Source organism: Coregonus clupeaformis, unplaced genomic scaffold (assembly GCF_020615455.1).
Source record: "Coregonus clupeaformis isolate EN_2021a unplaced genomic scaffold, ASM2061545v1 scaf0254, whole genome shotgun sequence".
Taxonomy (NCBI): Eukaryota; Metazoa; Chordata; class Actinopteri; order Salmoniformes; family Salmonidae; genus Coregonus; species Coregonus clupeaformis.
The window spans coordinates 127501-140691 of record NW_025533709.1 but is presented as its reverse complement, the minus strand read 5'-3'; the positions used below and the strand labels follow the sequence as shown (position 1 = coordinate 140691).

Below are 13191 nucleotides of genomic sequence, written 5' to 3'. Positions count from 1 at the left end.
GGATAGAGAGACATCGGAGGAGAAGTTTGGCGAATTTTTGTTAAGTTTAGTTAAATGTGTGGCCTGTATTTTCTCTGTTATTTAAAAATGTTGCTTTATTATTGCTTGATATTAATTTTGAATCATACTGTACATAGTTTGCCTTTGTGTTTAATTCACTGTGTTTTTAATATTGTTATTTTAAAATAAAATGAAGTTCTTTGTTCGGCAAATCTAGTCTGCAAATCTGTTTTTCTAAATGTTTGTGTTGAAAAACGGGGGGTCGTCTTATAATCAGGGTCGTCTTATATTCGGACCAATACGGTATATTACACTACAGTAGGTAGAAGTCCGTATATTACACTACAGCAGGTAGAAGTCAGTATATTACACTACAGCAGGTAGAAGTCCGTATATTACACTACAGCAGGTAGAAGTCAGTATATTACACTACAGCAGGTAGAAGTCAGTATATTACACTACAGCAGGTAGAAGTCAGTATATTACACTACAGCAGGTAGAAGTCAGTATATTACACTACAGCAGGTAGAAGTCAGTATATTACACTACAGCAGTTAGAAGTCAGTATATTACACTACAGCAGGTAGAAGTCAGTATATTATACTACAGCAGGTAGAAGTCAGTATATTACACTACAGCAGGTAGAAGTCAGTATATTACACTACAGCAGGTAGAAGTCAGTATATTATACTACAGCAGGTAGAAGTCAGTATATTACACTACAGCAGGTAGAAGTCAGTATATTACACTACAGCAGGTAGAAGTCAGTATATTACACTACAGCAGGTAGAAGTCAGTATATTATACTACAGCAATTAGAAGTCAGTATATTATACTACAGCAGGTAGAAGACAGTATATTATACTACAGCAGGTAGAAGTCAGTATATTATACTACAGTAGGTAGAAGTCAGTATATTATACTACAGCAGGTAGAAGTCCGTATATTACACTACAGCAGGTAGAAGTCAGTATATTACACTACAGCAGGTAGAAGTCAGTATATTACACTACAGCAGGTAGAAGTCAGTATATTATACTACAGCAATTAGAAGTCAGTATATTATACTACAGCAGGTAGAGACAGTATATTATACTACAGCAGGTAGAAGTCAGTATATTATACTACAGTAGGTAGAAGTCAGTATATTACACTACAGCAGGTAGAAGTCAGTATATTACACTACAGCAGGTAGAAGTCAGTATATTATACTACAGCAATTAGAAGTCAGTATATTATACTACAGCAGGTAGAGACAGTATATTATACTACAGCAGGTAGAAGTCAGTATATTATACTACAGTAGGTAGAAGTCAGTATATTATACTACAGCAGGTAGAAGTCCGTATATTACACTACAGCAGGTAGAAGTCAGTATATTATACTACAGCAGGTAGAAGTCAGTATATTATACTACAGCATGTAGAAGTCAGTATATTACACTACAGCAGGTAGAAGTCCGTATATTACACTACAGCAGGTAGAAGTCAGTATATTACACTACAGCAGGTAGAAGTCAGTATATTACACTACAGTAGGTAGAAGTCAGTATATTACACTACAGCATGTAGAAGTCAGTATATTATACTACAGCAGGTATAAGTCAGTATATTATACTACTGCAGGTAGAAGTCAGTATATTACACTACAGCAGGTAGAAGTCAGTATATTACACTACAGCAGGTAGAAGACAGTATATTATACTACAGCAGGTAGAAGTCAGTATATTATACTACAGTAGGTAGAAGTCAGTATATTATACTACAGCAGGTAGAAGTCAGTATATTACACTACAGCAGGTAGAAGTCAGTATATTACACTACAGCAGGTAGAAGTCAGTATATTATACTACAGCAGGTAGAAGTCAGTATATTATACTACAGCAGTTAGAAGTCAGTATATATTAAACTACAGCAGGTAAAAGTCAGTATATTACACTACAGCAGGTAGAAGTCAGTATATTACACTACAGCAGGTAGAAGTCAGTATATTACACTACAGTAGGTAGAAGTCAGTATATTACACTACAGCAGGTAGAAAGAAGTCAGTATATTATACTACATCAGGTAGAAGTCAGTATATTACACTACAGCAGGTAGAAGTCAGTATATTACACTACAGCAGGTAGAAAGAAGTCAGTATATTATACTACAGCAGGTAGAAGTCAGTATATTATACTACAGCAGGTAGAAAGAAGTCAGTATATTATACTACATCAGGTAGAAGTCAGTATATTACACTACATCAGGTAGAAGTCAGTATATTATACTACAGCAGGTAGAAGTCCGTATATTATACTACAGCAGGTAGAAGTCAGTATATTACACTACAGCAGGTAGAAGTCAGTGTATTATACAACAGCAGGTAGAAGTCAGTATATTATACTACAGCAGGTAGAAGTCAGTATATTACACTACAGTAGGTAGAAGTCCGTATATTACACTACAGCAGGTAGAAGTCAGTATATTACACTACAGTAGGTAGAAGTCCGTATATTACACTACAGCAGGTAGAAGTCAGTATATTATACTACAGCAGGTAGAAGTCAGTATATTACACTACAGAAGGTAGAAGTCAGTATATTATACTACAGCAGGTAGAAGTCAGTATATTATACTACAGCAGGTAGAAGTCAGTATATTATACTACAGTAGGTAGAAGTCAGTATATTATACTACAGCAGGTAGAAGTCAGTATATTATACTACAGCAGGTAGAAGTCAGTATATTACACTACAGCAGGTAGAAGTCAGTATATTACACTACAGCAGGTAGAAGTCAGTTTATTATACTACAGCAGGTAGAAGTCAGTATATTATACTACAGCAGGTAGAAGTCAGTATATTACACTACAGCAGGTAGAAGTCAGTATATTATACTACAGCAGGTAGAAGTCAGTATATTACACTACAGCAGGTAGAAGTCAGTATATTACACTACAGCAGGTAGAAGTCAGTTTATTATACTACAGCAGGTAGAAGTCAGTATATTATACTACAGCAGGTAGAAGTCAGTATATTACACTACAGAAGGTAGAAGACAGTATATTATACTACAGCAGTTAGAAGTCAGTATATATTAAACTACAGCAGTTAGAAGTCAGTATATATTAAACTACAGCAGGTAGAAGTCAGTATATTACACTACAGCAGGTAGAAGTCAGTATATTATACTACAGCAGGTAGAAATCAGTATATTACACTACAGCAGGTAGAAGTCAGTATATTATACTACAGCAGGTAGAAGTCTGTATATTATACTACAGCAGGTAGAAGTCAGTATATTACACTACAGCAGGTAGAAGTCAGTGTATTATACTACAGCAGGTAGAAGTCAGTATATTATACTACAGCAGGTAGAAGTCAGTATATTACACTACAGCAGGTAGAAGTCAGTATATTACACTACACCAGGTAGAAGTCAGTATATTACACTAAGCAGGTAGAAGTCAGTATATTATGCTACAGCAGGTAGAAGACAGTATATTACACTACAGTAGGTAGAAGTCCGTATATTACACTACAGCAGGTAGAAGTCATTATATTACACTACAGCAGGTAGAAGTCCGTATATTACACTACAGCAGGTAGAAGTCAGTATATTACACTACAGCAGGTAGAAGTCAGTATATTACACTACAGCAGGTAGAAGTCAGTATATTACACTACAGCAGGTAGAAGTCAGTATATTACACTACAGCAGGTAGAAGTCAGTATATTACACTACAGCAGTTAGAAGTCAGTATATTACACTACAGCAGGTAGAAGTCAGTATATTATACTACAGCGGGTAGAAGTCAGTATATTACACTACAGCAGGTAGAAGTCAGTATATTACACTACAGCAGGTAGAAGTCAGTATATTATACTACAGCAGGTAGAAGTCAGTATATTACACTACAGCAGGTAGAAGTCAGTATATTACACTACAGCAGGTAGAAGTCAGTATATTACACTACAGCAGGTAGAAGTCAGTATATTATACTACAGCAATTAGAAGTCAGTATATTATACTACAGCAGGTAGAAGACAGTATATTATACTACAGCAGGTAGAAGTCAGTATATTATACTACAGTAGGTAGAAGTCAGTATATTATACTACAGCAGGTAGAAGTCCGTATATTACACTACAGCAGGTAGAAGTCAGTATATTACACTACAGCAGGTAGAAGTCAGTATATTACACTACAGCAGGTAGAAGTCAGTATATTATACTACAGCAATTAGAAGTCAGTATATTATACTACAGCAGGTAGAGACAGTATATTATACTACAGCAGGTAGAAGTCAGTATATTATACTACAGTAGGTAGAAGTCAGTATATTACACTACAGCAGGTAGAAGTCAGTATATTACACTACAGCAGGTAGAAGTCAGTATATTATACTACAGCAATTAGAAGTCAGTATATTATACTACAGCAGGTAGAGACAGTATATTATACTACAGCAGGTAGAAGTCAGTATATTATACTACAGTAGGTAGAAGTCAGTATATTATACTACAGCAGGTAGAAGTCCGTATATTACACTACAGCAGGTAGAAGTCAGTATATTATACTACAGCAGGTAGAAGTCAGTATATTATACTACAGCATGTAGAAGTCAGTATATTACACTACAGCAGGTAGAAGTCCGTATATTACACTACAGCAGGTAGAAGTCAGTATATTACACTACAGCAGGTAGAAGTCAGTATATTACACTACAGTAGGTAGAAGTCAGTATATTACACTACAGCATGTAGAAGTCAGTATATTATACTACAGCAGGTATAAGTCAGTATATTATACTACTGCAGGTAGAAGTCAGTATATTACACTACAGCAGGTAGAAGTCAGTATATTACACTACAGCAGGTAGAAGACAGTATATTATACTACAGCAGGTAGAAGTCAGTATATTATACTACAGTAGGTAGAAGTCAGTATATTATACTACAGCAGGTAGAAGTCAGTATATTACACTACAGCAGGTAGAAGTCAGTATATTACACTACAGCAGGTAGAAGTCAGTATATTATACTACAGCAGGTAGAAGTCAGTATATTATACTACAGCAGTTAGAAGTCAGTATATATTAAACTACAGCAGGTAAAAGTCAGTATATTACACTACAGCAGGTAGAAGTCAGTATATTACACTACAGCAGGTAGAAGTCAGTATATTACACTACAGTAGGTAGAAGTCAGTATATTACACTACAGCAGGTAGAAAGAAGTCAGTATATTATACTACATCAGGTAGAAGTCAGTATATTACACTACAGCAGGTAGAAGTCAGTATATTACACTACAGCAGGTAGAAAGAAGTCAGTATATTATACTACAGCAGGTAGAAGTCAGTATATTATACTACAGCAGGTAGAAAGAAGTCAGTATATTATACTACATCAGGTAGAAGTCAGTATATTACACTACATCAGGTAGAAGTCAGTATATTATACTACAGCAGGTAGAAGTCCGTATATTATACTACAGCAGGTAGAAGTCAGTATATTACACTACAGCAGGTAGAAGTCAGTGTATTATACAACAGCAGGTAGAAGTCAGTATATTATACTACAGCAGGTAGAAGTCAGTATATTACACTACAGCAGGTAGAAGTCAGTATATTACACTACAGTAGGTAGAAGTCCGTATATTACACTACAGCAGGTAGAAGTCAGTATATTACACTACAGTAGGTAGAAGTCCGTATATTACACTACAGCAGGTAGAAGTCAGTATATTATACTACAGCAGGTAGAAGTCAGTATATTACACTACAGAAGGTAGAAGTCAGTATATTATACTACAGCAGGTAGAAGTCAGTATATTATACTACAGCAGGTAGAAGTCAGTATATTATACTACAGTAGGTAGAAGTCAGTATATTATACTACAGCAGGTAGAAGTCAGTATATTATACTACAGCAGGTAGAAGTCAGTATATTACACTACAGCAGGTAGAAGTCAGTATATTACACTACAGCAGGTAGAAGTCAGTTTATTATACTACAGCAGGTAGAAGTCAGTATATTATACTACAGCAGGTAGAAGTCAGTATATTACACTACAGAAGGTAGAAGACAGTATATTATACTACAGCAGTTAGAAGTCAGTATATATTAAACTACAGCAGTTAGAAGTCAGTATATATTAAACTACAGCAGGTAGAAGTCAGTATATTACACTACAGCAGGTAGAAGTCAGTATATTACACTACAGCAGGTAGAAATCAGTATATTACACTACAGCAGGTAGAAGTCAGTATATTATACTACAGCAGGTAGAAGTCTGTATATTATACTACAGCAGGTAGAAGTCAGTATATTACACTACAGCAGGTAGAAGTCAGTGTATTATACTACAGCAGGTAGAAGTCAGTATATTATACTACAGCAGGTAGAAGTCAGTATATTACACTACAGCAGGTAGAAGTCAGTATATTACACTACACCAGGTAGAAGTCAGTATATTACACTAAGCAGGTAGAAGTCAGTATATTATGCTACAGCAGGTAGAAGACAGTATATTACACTACAGTAGGTAGAAGTCCGTATATTACACTACAGCAGGTAGAAGTCAGTATATTACACTACAGCAGGTAGAAGTCCGTATATTACACTACAGCAGGTAGAAGTCAGTATATTACACTACAGCAGGTAGAAGTCAGTATATTACACTACAGCAGGTAGAAGTCAGTATATTACACTACAGCAGGTAGAAGTCAGTATATTACACTACAGCAGGTAGAAGTCAGTATATTACACTACAGCAGTTAGAAGTCAGTATATTACACTACAGCAGGTAGAAGTCAGTATATTATACTACAGCAGGTAGAAGTCAGTATATTACACTACAGCAGGTAGAAGTCAGTATATTACACTACAGCAGGTAGAAGTCAGTATATTATACTACAGCAGGTAGAAGTCAGTATATTACACTACAGCAGGTAGAAGTCAGTATATTACACTACAGCAGGTAGAAGTCAGTATATTACACTACAGCAGGTAGAAGTCAGTATATTATACTACAGCAATTAGAAGTCAGTATATTATACTACAGCAGGTAGAAGACAGTATATTATACTACAGCAGGTAGAAGTCAGTATATTATACTACAGTAGGTAGAAGTCAGTATATTGTACTACAGCAGGTAGAAGTCCGTATATTACACTACAGCAGGTAGAAGTCAGTATATTATACTACAGCAGGTAGAAGTCAGTATATTATACTACAGCATGTAGAAGTCAGTATATTACACTACAGCAGGTAGAAGTCCGTATATTACACTACAGCAGGTAGAAGTCAGTATATTACACTACAGCAGGTAGAAGTCAGTATATTACACTACAGTAGGTAGAAGTCAGTATATTACACTACAGCAGGTAGAAGTCAGTATATTATACTACAGCAGGTAGAAGTCAGTATATTATACTACTGCAGGTAGAAGTCAGTATATTACACTACAGCAGGTAGAAGTCAGTATATTACACTACAGCAGGTAGAAGACAGTATATTATACTACAGCAGGTAGAAGTCAGTATATTATACTACAGTAGGTAGAAGTCAGTATATTATACTACAGCAGGTAGAAGTCAGTATATTACACTACAGCAGGTAGAAGTCAGTATATTACACTACAGCAGGTAGAAGTCAGTATATTATACTACAGCAGGTAGAAGTCAGTATATTATACTACAGCAGTTAGAAGTCAGTATATATTAAACTACAGCAGGTAAAAGTCAGTATATTACACTACAGCAGGTAGAAGTCAGTATATTACACTACAGCAGGTAGAAGTCAGTATATTACACTACAGTAGGTAGAAGTCAGTATATTACACTACAGCAGGTAGAAAGAAGTCAGTATATTATACTACATCAGGTAGAAGTCAGTATATTACACTACAGCAGGTAGAAGTCAGTATATTACACTACAGTAGGTAGAAGTCCGTATATTACACTACAGCAGGTAGAAGTCAGTATATTATACTACAGCAGGTAGAAGTCAGTATATTACACTACAGAAGGTAGAAGTCAGTATATTATACTACAGCAGTTAGAAGTCAGTATATATTAAACTACAGCAGTTAGAAGTCAGTATATATTAAAATACAGCAGGTAGAAGTCAGTATATTACACTACAGCAGATAGAAGTCAGTATATTATACTACAGCAGGTAGAAATCAGTATATTACACTACAGCAGGTAGAAGTCAGTATATTATACTACAGCAGGTAGAAGTCTGTATATTATACTACAGCAGGTAGAAGTCAGTATATTACACTACAGCAGGTAGAAGTCAGTGTATTATACTACAGCAGGTAGAAGTCAGTATATTATACTACAGCAGGTAGAAGTCAGTATATTACACTACAGCAGGTAGAAGTCAGTATATTACACTACACCAGGTAGAAGTCAGTATATTACACTAAGCAGGTAGAAGTCAGTATATTATGCTACAGCAGGTAGAAGACAGTATATTACACTACAGTAGGTAGAAGTGCGTATATTACACTACAGCAGGTAGAAGTCAGTATATTACACTACAGCAGGTAGAAGTCCGTATATTACACTACAGCAGGTAGAAGTCAGTATATTACACTACAGCAGGTAGAATTCAGTATATTGCACTACAGTAGGTAGAAGTCCGTATATTACACTACAGTAGGTAGAAGTCCGTATATTACACTACAGCAGGTAGAAGTCAGTATATTATACTACAGCAGGTAGAAGTCAGTATATTACACTACAGAAGGTAGAAGTCAGTATATTATACTAAAGTAGGTAGAAGTCCGTATATTACACTACAGCAGGTAGAAAGAAGTCAGTATATTATACTACATCAGGTAGAAGTCAGTATATTACACTACAGCAGGTAGAAGTCAGTATATTACACTACAGCAGGTAGAAATAAGTCAGTATATTATACTACATCAGGTAGAAGTCAGTATATTACACTACAGCAGGTAGAAGTCAGTATATTACACTACAGCAGGTAGAAAGAAGTCAGTATATTATACTACAGCAGGTAGAAGTCAGTATATTATACTACAGCAGGTAGAAAGAAGTCAGTATATTATACTACATCAGGTAGAAGTCAGTATATTACACTACATCAGGTAGAAGTCAGTATATTATACTACAGCAGGTAGAAGTCCGTATATTATACTACAGCAGGTAGAAGTCAGTATATTACACTACAGCAGGTAGAAGTCAGTGTATTATACAACAGCAGGTAGAAGTCAGTATATTATACTACAGCAGGTAGAAGTCAGTATATTATACTACAGCAAGTAGAAGTCAGTATATTATACTACAGCAGGTAGAAGTCAGTATATTATACTACAGCAGGTAGAAAGAAGTCAGTATATTACACTAAGCAGGTAGAAGTCAGTATATTATACTACAGCAGGTAGAAGTCAGTATATTATACTACAGCAGGTAGAAGTCAGTATATTATACTACAGCAGGTAGAAGTCAGTATATTATACTACAGCAGGTAGAAGTCAGTATATTATACTACAGCAGGTAGAAGTCAGTATATTATACTACAGCAAGTAGAAGTCAGTATATTATACTACAGCAGGTAGAAGTCATTATATTATGCTACAGCAGGTAGAAATCAGTATATTATACTACAGCAGGTAGAAGTCAGTATATCATACTACAGCAAGTAGAAGTCAGTATATTATTCTACAGCAGGTAGAAGTCAGTATATTATACTACAGCAGGTAGAAGGCAGTATATTATACTACAGCATGTAGAAGTCAGTATATTATACTACAGCAGGTAGAAGTCAGTATATTATACTACAGAAAGTAGAAGTCAGTATATTATACTACAGCAGGTAGAAGTCAGTATATTATACTACAGCAGATAGAAGTCAGTATATTATACTACAGCAGGTAGAAGTCAGTATATTACACTACAGTAGGTAGAAGTCAGTATATTATACTACAGCAGGTAGAAGTCAGTATATTATACTACAGCAGGTAGAAGTCAGTATATTACACTATAGTAGGTAGAAGTCAGTATATTATACTACAGCAGGTACAAGTCTGTATATTACACTACAGCAGGTAGAAGTCAGTATATTATACTACAGTAGGTAGAAGTCAGTATATTATACTACAGCAGGTAGAAGTCAGTATATTATACTACAGCAGTTAGAAGTCAGTTTATTATACTACAGCAGGTAGAAGTCAGTATATTACATTACAGCAGGTAGAAGTCAGTATATTACACACAATTAGGTAGAAGTCAGTATATTATCTAATAAAATAAATATATATATATGTCAAATGCTCCGAATACAACAGGTTTAGACCTTACCGTGAAATGCTTACTTACAAGCCATTCACCATCAATGCAGTTTTAAGAAAAATTAAAGTTAAACAAATATTTTCTAAATATTTTTTTTTTTTTAAATAAAATATTAAAACATAATAATACAAAATACAAAAAATAAAAAATTACAATAATGAGGCTATAGACTGTACAGGGGTTTCCGGTACCGAGTCAATGTGCGAGGGTACAGGTTAGTCGAGGTTAATTGAGGGTAATATGTACATGTAGGTACGTGTAAAGTGACTATGCATAGATAATAAATAGCGAGTAGCAGCAACAAAAAAAAGTTGGGGGGGGGGTCAGAGCAAGTAGTCCGGGTAGCCATGATGAGCTGTTCAAGAGTCTTATGGCTTGGGGGGTAGAAGGTGTAAGAAGCCTTTTGGACCTAGACTTGGCGCTCCGGTACCGCTTGCTCTGCGGTAGCAGAGAGAACAGTCTGTGACTAGGGTGGCTGGAGTCTTTGGCAATTTTTAGGGCGTTCCTCTGACACCGCCTGGTATAGAGGTCCTGGATGGCAGGAAGCTTGGCCCCAGTGATGTACTGGGCCGTACGCACTACCCTCTGTAGTGCCTTGCAGTCGGAGGCCAAGCAGTTGCGATACCAGGCGGTGATGCAACCAGTCAGGATACTCTCAATGGTGCAGCTGTATAACTTTTTGAGGATCTGAGGACCAATGCCAAATCTTTTCAGTCTCCTGAGGGGGAATAGGCATTGATTTGCCCTCTTTACGACTGTCTTGGTGTGTTTGGACCATGATAGTTTGTTGGTGATGTGGACACCAAGGAACGTGAAGCTCATCTCCTTTGTCTTGATCACGTTGAGGGAGTTGATGTTGTCCTGGCACTACACTTCCAGGTCTCTGACTGCTTCCCTAAAGGCTGTCTCATTGTTGTCGGTGATCAGGCCTACCACCGTTGTGTCGTCTGCAAACTTGATGATGGTGTTGGAGTCGTGGGTGAACAGGGAGTACAGGAGGGGACTAAGCACACACCCCTGTAATCTCTCTCTCTCGCTCTTTCTCGCTCTCTCTCTCTGCCTCTCTCTCTCTGCCCCTCTCTCTCTGCCCCTCTCTCTCTCTCTCTCTCTCTCTCTCTGTCTCTCTCTCTGTCTCTCTCTCTGTCTCCCTCTCTCTCTCTCTGTCTCCCTCTCTCTCTCTCTCTCTCGCTCTCTTCCATGCTCCACGCTTGCTCTCATTGTGTTAAGAGCAGCTGTGGCGAGTAAATGACACTGAGGCCAAAATGTATTAGCCAATTACTTGGCTTGCGTCCCAATTGGCACCCTACCCCCCTATTGGTCAAATATAGTTCTCTATATAAAGAAAAAGGTGCCATTCGGGATGTAGCCCCAGTGATTGGCTAATGCCTCATTGACCTATATCTGTAAATAAAGAGGAGAGGGAATCTTTGAGGCCTGCCATGATGGGATTAGGTTATTTTCCGTGTCGGGGAAATAACTTTTGGCTGGACGGAGAGAGCAAACCAGGTAGAATGAAGAGGAGAGGAGAGGAGAGGAGAGGAGAGGAGAGGAGAGGAGAGGAGAGGAGAGGAGAGGAGAGGAGAGGAGAGGAGAGGAGAGGAGAGGAGAGGAGAGGAGAGGAGAGGAGAGGAGAGGAGAGGAGAGGAGAGGGGCCATAGATGTTCAAGACATCAAGACAGTAAAAGAGGTTTCTAATCTCAAGGGTCTTCTCCTGGCTAAATAAAAATCATTTTTTTGTTTTACCTCGGATTAAATGATCTGGACACAGCCCTCTGGCAAAGATAGGTGGCCTTTTTACTCTGAGTACCAAGATCTACCTTGTTTCAGGAAGTGTACATAAACATACAAACAAATAAACAGACGGTCAATATTCTCAATTACTCAGCACAAACATTATTGGCTCCTGTAGCATGTGTATTTTGACATTCTAGACAGGGTATATAGCACATATACACTGAGTTGTACAAAACATTAAGAATACCTTCCTAATATTGAGTCGGGCATGGACGCTACAAGGTGTCGAAAGCGTTCCACAGGGATGCTGGCCCATGTTGACTCCAATGCGTCCCACGGTTGTGTCAAGTTGGCTGGATGTACTTTGGGTGATGGACCATTCTTGATAAACACGGGAAACTGTTGAGTGTGAAAAACCCAGCAGCGTTGCAGTTCTTGACACAAACCGATACCGCCTGGCACCTACTACCATACCCCGTTCAAAGGCACTTAAATATTTTGTCTTGCCCATTCACCCTCTGAATGGCACACATACACAATCCATGTCTCAATTGTCTCAAGGCTTAAAAATCCTTCTTTAACCTGTCCCCCCCCCCCTTCATCTACACTGATTTTGAAGTGGATTTAACAAGTTACATCAATAAGGGATCATAGCTTTCACCTGGATTCACCTGGTCAGTCAATGTCATGGAAAGAGCAGGTGTTTTTAATGTTTTGTCCACTCAGTGTACATTCCTAATGCACGGTAATGAGATCAGCTTTCATCCTTTATGTTACATGTATGGATGAGTTGAAGAAGCATAAAGCACATATTATGTACAGCATCATAGATATCAAAGAGAAGATAAGAGATTAATGATGGTGATGCATGGCAGTAATAATGATATATTTAATTTGTATAGCGCTTTTCATTACAACAAGAATCTCAAAGATGCTCTTAAAACAACATAACAAAGCATTTCAGTTAGCCTATTGACAGTTCTGGCTGGAAGATCTTCCAGGGTCAGCAGGTCACATCCTGTGTCCGATCCACTCTCCATGTGCACCTTCCTCACCCGCGCCGTCCATGTCTCTTCCAACTGAGGTACCGATGAAGGGTTGAGGTCCAGATGAAGGGTTGAGTAGGGCACACAATGAGGTTACTGGG

General features: G+C 37.4%; 1 protein-coding gene across 1 annotated transcript in view; it reads left to right on the top strand.

The window, feature by feature from the left end:
* The window catches only part of dcc (DCC netrin 1 receptor), a 395572-nt gene that overhangs the window by 351523 nt on the left and 30858 nt on the right, over positions 1-13191 (top strand). The gene's annotated exons all lie outside the window — the stretch shown is intronic.